This window comes from Gracilinanus agilis, chromosome 3, assembly GCF_016433145.1.
Source record: "Gracilinanus agilis isolate LMUSP501 chromosome 3, AgileGrace, whole genome shotgun sequence".
Classification (NCBI taxonomy): Eukaryota; Metazoa; Chordata; class Mammalia; order Didelphimorphia; family Didelphidae; genus Gracilinanus; species Gracilinanus agilis.
Window position 1 is genome coordinate 447250842 of NC_058132.1, and position 8835 is coordinate 447259676.

Genomic DNA, 8835 nt, shown 5'->3' on the forward strand with positions numbered 1-8835 from the left:
CAAACCATATACCAGGTAGTAGACAAGGAAATACAAAAACAAAACAACCTCCCATTAAAAAAAAAAAAAAAACCCAAAGCAAAAAACCCTACAAAAACAACACTGCACAATGACCAAAGAAGGCAGCTCTAGGCCTTTTATTTCTCAATTTCCTTTATTCTTTCCTCCAGGTATTTTTTTCTAACAATAGCAATTAATTGAGAATGGCTAACAAAGAATAACATATTTTCTATGTGTGCTGTCCTGAGAAGTTTATTTAAATATTTTCATTAACTATATTGTGTTTTTTTCCCACCAGTCATTCTTAGTGGTGTGTGTGTGTGTGTGTGTGTGTGTGTGTGTGTGTGTGTGTGTGCGCTCGCTCACCCATGTGCATGCACATAGGATTTGAAGAAGGTAAAGAACTCTCTTGTTATTCATAAGACAACAGATTGAGAGCTGCAAGAAGCCTCGAAGGACACAGAGAAAAACACTTTCCCTGCCTCCCATCAACACTGGGACCATCTCTGTACTAAGAGAGGTCCAGGTAGGTTAGGCGAGTTGCTCAGAGTCACAAAGGTAGCAAATACCAGATATGGGATTTTAAACCAGGTCCTTTGACTGAAAAGCAGGCACTCTTTCCACTCTGTGCTTTCTATTTTGTGCTCTCCTGCTAAAATGACCATGGCTGAAGCTCTGGGTATCTCTTATAGTAGCAAAGACTCGAAAGAGCTTCTATTTAAGTGAGTTATATGTATTGATATTTACTATATTAAACTAAATCATATTAGTATTATTGTGGAAAGAATTTAGACCTCTCATACCAATTGGAAGATTTTTATCTTCTACATCTTGAGAACCACTGCCCTAAAGTACTACAATATAGCCTCTTCTTGTTCATATCCAACCCATTAAGACCAACAGATTAATGAAAAAGTATTATAAAAAAGGAAGCGGAAAAATGGTGGATCTCAAATCCAGAAGAAAGATTCCTTTGGTTCCAAAGAATCTCCTGAAGAAGAGGAAAGCTTGCCAAGAACTTAAAACCACTCAGAGTAAGCAGACACTTTTGAAAAAGAGGAAGCAAAAGAGAGGACTCAGATCAAATTCAGGAAGCTGAAATCATTTATCCATGAATCTCATCATTTCATCCCTGATGTAGCTCATCTCGGGTGCCTGGATTCAAAACCTGGGTATGATGTACTGAAGCATGGACATTGCCTGGGCTTTTTGCTCCGGGCAGAGAGGTTTAATGGAGTGAGTAATGAGGTGACAAAGACAATAAAGGAACTTCATCTGCAGAAAATTTATAGCGGTGTCTTCTTTTAAATGATCACATCTTCCTTAAAGAAACTGAATTTAGAGCCTTAAGTAGCCAGGGTGTATCCTAACTCAAAATCTGTGAAGTCATTCCGAAATGGGGAAAAGGGAGAATAAATAATAAGAAAGTCTCCCTAAATTGCCAAGGGAGACGGGGTGGGAAGAAGGGAGAGAAAGAACATGAATTATGTAACCATGGAAAAATAGTCTAAATTAATTAATTAAATAAAAATTAAAAAAGAAAACAGAAAGTCTTAGGGAGATAATACTCTCAATGAGGAGCATCTAGGAGAGTTTGGTGTCATTTGCCTGGAAAATGTCATCCATGAAATCTGCTCAGTGGGAGACAGAGTATTTCCCTCAGGTTTCAAGGTTCCTGTCTTCTTTACCCCTGCCCATGGTCCACCATACTACCAAGAGGACAATCTAATCCAGTTCCTGAGATAAAAACATCTTTTGGTTCATTTCTCAGCTGAATTGGGCTCAGGAGCTCAGAAAGATTTCTATTTTTCTGAGTTTATGCCCATTATCTTCAAAGAAGATTTCTCTTCTGAAGCAACTTTCTCTGGGAACTAAGGAGATAGAAAGACAAGAGTTTCACCTAAGTAGAAGGAACTTCTCTACCTTCTATACTATTCCTTAAGGAAGGAAAAATATTGGTTTATTCAGTTATCTTCATCTTGGCTTAAAGTCTCATGACCAGTAAAGAGGAGTGGTTATACTTGATATTCAAGGATTGGGAGTTACATTAAATGCATTTAATTTTTTTCATGACGGTCTCTCATCCAAGTATCATTCAATTATCTGAGCATATATGATTCTCTACTCTGAGGGCTGAATACTCTGGTGCCACCACTAGACATATGTTCTATTCCTTCTTGCCATTAAAACAGAAATAATAAACTTAATCTGCCATTAAAAAAGTATTATAGAATATCAAAAATCAAAATCCAACTTACAACATGTACATTTAAGTCCCACAAGTAATAATGAATTTTCTGAACACTTTTCACTTAATAATTACTTCAACTCTTAGCATACAAGAGAATGAATTCATTTTTATGCTTTATTTTATTTTTATAGTCAAGCAAAACACATTACCATATTGGTCATTATTGTAAGAATACATTCACACAAAAGCAAAACCCCGAAATAAAACAATAAATACACTGATGTGAAAGAGAGTATGCTTTGATCCTCATCCATCCAACTCCAACAAGTTTTTTCAAATCTTTCAGGATTGTCTAAGATCATTGTGTTGCTGCCAATAGCCAAGTTTTCACAATTGATCATCATACAATATTGCTATTACTGTACACAATGTTCTCCCGTTTCTGCTCATTTTGCTCTACCTCAGTTCATGCAATATTTCCAGCTTTTTATTTCTGAAATTATCTTGCTCATCATTTCTTATAGCACTATAGTATTCTATTACCAACATGTATCACAATTTGTTCAGCCATTCCTCAATTGATGAATATCTCCTTAATTTCTAATTCGTTGCCACCACAAAAATAGTTGCTTTAAATATTTTTGTACAAACAGGTCTTTCCCCTTATTTATTATATATTTGAGATATAGATCTAGGAGCTGTTTTATGAGGCTCAAAGGATATGCACAATTTTATAGTCTTTGGAGCACAATTTAAAATTGCCCTCTAGAATGGTTGGATAAAACTCACAACTTCATCAACAATGCATTAGTTGCCTTATCTGCTCCAATATTTGTCACTTTCCTTTACTGTCATATTGGCCAATATGGTAGGTATGAGATGATCCCTCAGTGTTGTATTAATTTGCATTTCTCTGATCAAGAGTAATTTAAAACATTTTTTCATATGATTATCGTTAGTTTTGATTTCTTCATCTGAAAACTGCTTGTTCATATCCTTTGAACATTTGTCAAATGGGGAATGTCTTGTATTCTTATAAATTTAATTTAGTTCTCCATAGATTTGAGAAATTAGAGCTTTTAGAGAAATTTGTTATAAAAATTTTCCCTAGCTTGTTGTTTCCCTTCTAATTTGGTTATATTAGTTTTGTTTGTATAAAAACTTTATAATATAATCAAAATTACTCATTTTATATCTTATGATGCTCTCTATCTCTAGTTTGGTCATAAATTTTTCCCTTCTCCAAAGATCTGCCAGATAAACTATTATATGTTTCACTAATTTAGTTATGGGCTCTTTATACCTAAGTCATATACCCATTTTGACATTATCGTGGTGTAGGATATGATGTAATGGTCTATTACCTAGTTTTTGCCATACTATTTTCCAGTTTCCACAGAAGTTATTTTTTTAAACAGCAAGTTCTTTTTCCAAAAGCTGGAGTCTTTGGGTCTACCAAACAATAGGTTGATAAGGTCATTACCCTTGTATATTGTGTATCTAATCTATTCCATTGATTTACTATTCTCTTTCTTTGCCAGTAACAAGATTGTTTTGATGTTTATTGCTTTATAGTTCAGTTTGAGATCTAGTACTGCTAAGTTGCCTTCACATTTTTTTTATTAATTCCCTTGATATTTTTGACCTTTTATTTTTCCAGATGAATTTTGTTATTTTTTGTCTAGTTCTACAAAATAATATTTGTTAGTTTGGTATGGCACTGAATAAGTAAATTAATTTAGGAAGATTTTCATTTTTATTATATTAGCTCTATCTACACATGAGCAATTATTTTTCCAGTTGTTTGTATCTGGCTTTGTTTGAAAAGTGTTTTAGAATTGTGTTCATATAATTCCTGGGTTTGTCTTGGCTAGTAGATTCCCAGATATTTTATACTGTCTAGAGTTATTTTAAATGGAATTTCTCTTGCTATCTCAATGCTGATTTTGATAATACATAGAAATGATTAATTTAGTTCAGGTGACACTTGGGAGCATTGTGGGATTCATAAGGTCTGTGAGTCAGATGTTATTTATAGAATTCATTCCTAAGTTCTTGGAAGTAAAAAAAAAAATTGAAAGCAAATATCTGACATATTTTTAACTGGAATTGACAATGTCAAAGTGCCTCAGATGGTGCCTCCCAATATGAAGAAGCCAAAAGCTAAATGGCTTTTTGAGTCAGATATCGAGAGCTCGCTCTCCTAAACTGACCCGCAGGGTTGAATTTGGACCAGAACACGGGAAGTTCCAGCCAGCCATGCGTCTGAGACTTCAAAATCCCAAAGAAGCCCCCAGATATATCAACTTGAAAAAAATACAGAACTTCCAAAGTAGTTATAATAATGGTCTTTAATCCAGGTAGAAAGATTAACTAGGGAAGCCACAGAGAATCTCTGTCCTGAGACTTCCCCTGAAATACGCAACTCTGGGGGTTTATAGAGATTTTGGAGAAGGGGGAAGGGCTTATGCTCTGTCTCTCACTTGGGACGACCTGCACCAGCCACAATCTACACTGACTGTGAGAAACTTACATGCAATAGTCAAAGATTATTAAAAAATAAAAATAAAAAGGCTAAAGAAAAAAAGGGTACTTAAGACTTGATTTTATCTGCTAATCCTATGTAAAGTTATCAAGGGATGCTTGAGGGTATGAGACAAGGGTCAGCAAAGGGGTTTCTTGAAGACAGGCTGTCAGGGAATTTGAAGTTTCTTAAAAACCAGGGAGGATTCAAAACCAGGTCATCTAATACCAAATTCAGGTTCTTATGTTCCTTTTTTTTTTTTTTTTTTTTATCTATTCTATGGATTTAAAGTATCCCTGTAGCCTATAGCCTATATATAACTTCCACTGAATTGCCACTCATTAAAAGTTTGCTAAATTGTTGAAACAAAGCAGGGTGAAAAGGTTGTGTGTTTAGTGATTAGAGATGCTCAGAGGGTGACTACAAGACCAAACTCACCTGATATCTCATAATTGTATAAATTAGCATTTGGCATTTTCATTAAATGTCCTGTCTAAAATCCACTAATGGAAGCAAATGAAATGATAAAGCAAGTCAAGGCTTTATAAATAATGTGACATCTTTTTGTCTTGTGTTCTCTTTTGTCCTATTGAGAAATTACATTAATCTTTTCTGCTGAGACTTGGGAGAGTTTGGTGGGGGTGGCTGAAATCAACGGGTAATACAGAACATAATTTAAAACTTGCATAATGCTAGCAGCATTGTGCAGGGCTCTTAAAAAAACTAAACTAAACAACTCAGTTAATTAAGCTATTGAATAATAGATCTTTTGTGTTCAGGTAACTGAATAACATTTTCATTTAAAATATGTATTATATGTCCTTTGTTTTCATTTGCATTCAAGGATTTCAAAGGAAATGACAATGATATGCTTTCTCTAAATGATTTTCTAGCATTATGACTTATTTTAGGGTTCTATTTTACTCATCTTCTTAAAATAATGCTGGCTTCTCTGAAAGTAATAAAAGGAAATGATATGAGACTTATTCTCATTCTCTTATGATATTTCTTTTCCCTTGTCTATTGCATACATACTGAGAAAATGCTCATTTCTATGTGGTGACTACTGCCGTAGTCATTTTAATGCAATTGTACTATTTACCATCTGTTCTTTGTTTAGCCAAAATTAATTTTCTATATGGTTCATTTGGACACTTGAGACAAATATGCTATTTATTCCTGTCAATTTAATGCCTCCGCTACTAGAATTTTAAAAATAATTTCTTTTTTCAAAGGAAAGTATATTTTCAAATAGTCTCTAATGCAATATATGTTTTGAATTATGCTGTCTTATTTTATGATTTTCTTAAAAGAAGAAATAACTTAAATTTTTACTTCTTCAAGTCTCATCAGAGGCAAAAGCCCATTGAACTGCATTGCAGTGTTTTGAAAGGAACACTGACAGACTGACAAGGAGGCTTCCTTTAAATAGAGGAATCATTTAAAGATGAGAATCACTAAGAGTAGACTTTGCCAATGGTTCAAATCACAATTTGTCTGTGCCTTTTTATCTTTTTTTTTTTTTTTTACTGTCCTCCAGGTCATAGGAGCATTAAATCATAGATTTAGAACTGTAAAAGATCATCAGGGTCATCGGGAATTGGAAGTGCTCATTTTTTAGAAAAAGAAGCTGAGGAATTTGTCCGAAGTCTCAATTAGTATGCATTTGAACCAAGACTCAAACTCAGGTGTTCCTGATTCCAATTCTAGTATTGCATTCTCTTGTGTGATGTTGTCTTTTATAAGTCCACCACTGAGGATCAGACTAAAGGCTTTAGATATTTTCTTTTCCATACTTTAATGTTTTTATGTTACTTGGGTACCATCACAGCATGATTCTGCTCATCTGATTTTTTTTAACAATAAAAAAATATACCTGTTATTTTACTGATGTGGGAACTCTAGGTAAATAAAATGCCTCACATAAAATGCAGTTCCTAAACTTTTCTACAATATATTATCTTGGAAAATTGCCTGGGGTCTTCAGAGATTAAATCACTTTCCCTTAAACAGAGCTAGTATGTATCATAAGTAAAATCTGAAATTAGTACATGACTCAAATCTTTTTTAATACTTCTATAGTTAATCAAAGAAGAGATCGGTTGATTGAGAGCTATGCCTCTAGATGGTAAGTCCTGGCTTCAAGTCAGGCCTAATTGTATGACTCTTGACAAGTCACTTAACACCCATTGCTTAGCCTTTAATAGTTTTCTGCTTTGGAACCAATACACTTACATACAGAAGGCAAGAGCTAAGAAAAACCAAAGATATGCTTTTCCAAGTAGTTGGTTGACTACAGCCAGTTAATAAAAGTTTACACATGTTCTGATGTTTCTTTAAGATACTTCCATTACATACCATTATGATTCTCTGGGAATCAAGCCCTTTGGCTTCTTCATATTGGGAGGCATCAACTGAGGCACTTTGGCATTTGCTAGTCCTAATGAAAAACATGGTCAAGTACATGTTCAGTCTTCAGTTTTTTATCTCCAAATACTTAGGAATGAATTCTATAAATAACAATTGCCAAACATTTGACCCACAGACCTTATGCCACTCATAATGCTCCCAAGTGTCACCTGACCAGCACATGGAACATTCACAAAGATAGACCATGTAGTAGGGCATAGAAACATGGCAAACAAATGCAAAAAAAAGCAGAAATAATAAATGCAACCTTATCAGATCATAATGCAATAAAAATAGTTATTAGTAAGAATAAATGGAGTGGCAAGCCAAAAAATAATTGGAAATTAAATAATATGATTCTCCAAAATAAATTAGTGAAAGACCAAGTGTCACCTGATGTAAGTTAAAATGTAATTGAAAAATACATACCAAAATAAAAATATAAGAAAATATCAGAAAAATTAATGTATAATTTCTTAATCAGCATATGCTTCACAGAAATCCTTACACGTGGTTCAGTCACTACTAGCCACTTTTAGCCACTAAAATTTTGTTTACATCAATATAATCATCATCAATATCATATATATATATATACATATATATCCACACTATTGAAAGTTCATACAGAATTTATTAAACCTGTTTTGTTTTAAAATGTTTTTGACAAAATACAACATTCATGTCTATAAAAAACTCTCAAAAACATGGGAATAAAATGAATCTTTTACTTAAAATAATAAATAGTATTGATCTAAAACCAAGAGCATTAAAATCAGGAGTAAAGCAAAGATGTCACTTGTCACCACTTTGATTTAACATACTTCTAGAAACTCTAACTATATTAATAAGTCATAAAAATTAATTGAAAAACTAAGGTAGAACCAAAGTTATCACTTTTTTCTAGATAATATGGTGGTTCACTTTATGAACCCTAACATCAACAAAAGAATCAATTAAAACAATAATTTTAAAAAAAATTATAAAAGTAATCCACACAACTCATCAAGATTTCAATGTAATACCAATAACAACCAACCAGAAGAGATAGAGATAGATAGAGAGAAACTCTAAAATTATAAATTTTATATTTTGTATGTATATAAAAATCTTTGGAGTCTACTTACTAGGATATTCACACACACTATATAAATAAAACTACAAACCACTGTTTATAGTTAGAACTCAATGAATGATAAAGTACTAACTGCTCATGGTTGGAGTAGAATCAATGAAGAAAGTAGAAATGAAAATTCTGACTAAATTTAAAAGAAAATAAGTCAAGAATCTCAAGGCAATTATATAGATATAGTCTTATATTTATATTATTAATAAAACATTTATGTTATGTATTTTAAGTGAAAAAAGAAGAAAGAAGCTTGAAATGATGATGTTTCAAAAAAGCAATAATTCCCCAAACAACTTGGTACTGATTAAAATGTGGAGAGATCAATTAGTGGAAAATGATAACTATAGAGAATATATAGATTTAAATAAAGCTATTTAAATAAAGCCTACATTTTGAAAAACAAAAACCTTCGTTGTTGAGATACATACTAATTGTTTGATCAAAGGGGGAAAATAGTATTGGGAAAATTTGATAACAGCATGGAAGAAATTAGATTTAGTAAACTTTTCACCTGATATACTAACATATGCTCTAAATAGATATGTGCCTCAAATATATAGGAAAACAAAAATTTGAGAAATA

At 32.7% G+C, this 8835-nt stretch overlaps 1 pseudogene; it reads left to right on the plus strand.

The window, feature by feature from the left end:
* Positions 1–940: 940 nt before the first annotated feature.
* Positions 941–1729, plus strand: LOC123241688 (annotated as a pseudogene).
* The last annotated feature ends 7106 nt before the right edge of the window (positions 1730–8835 follow it).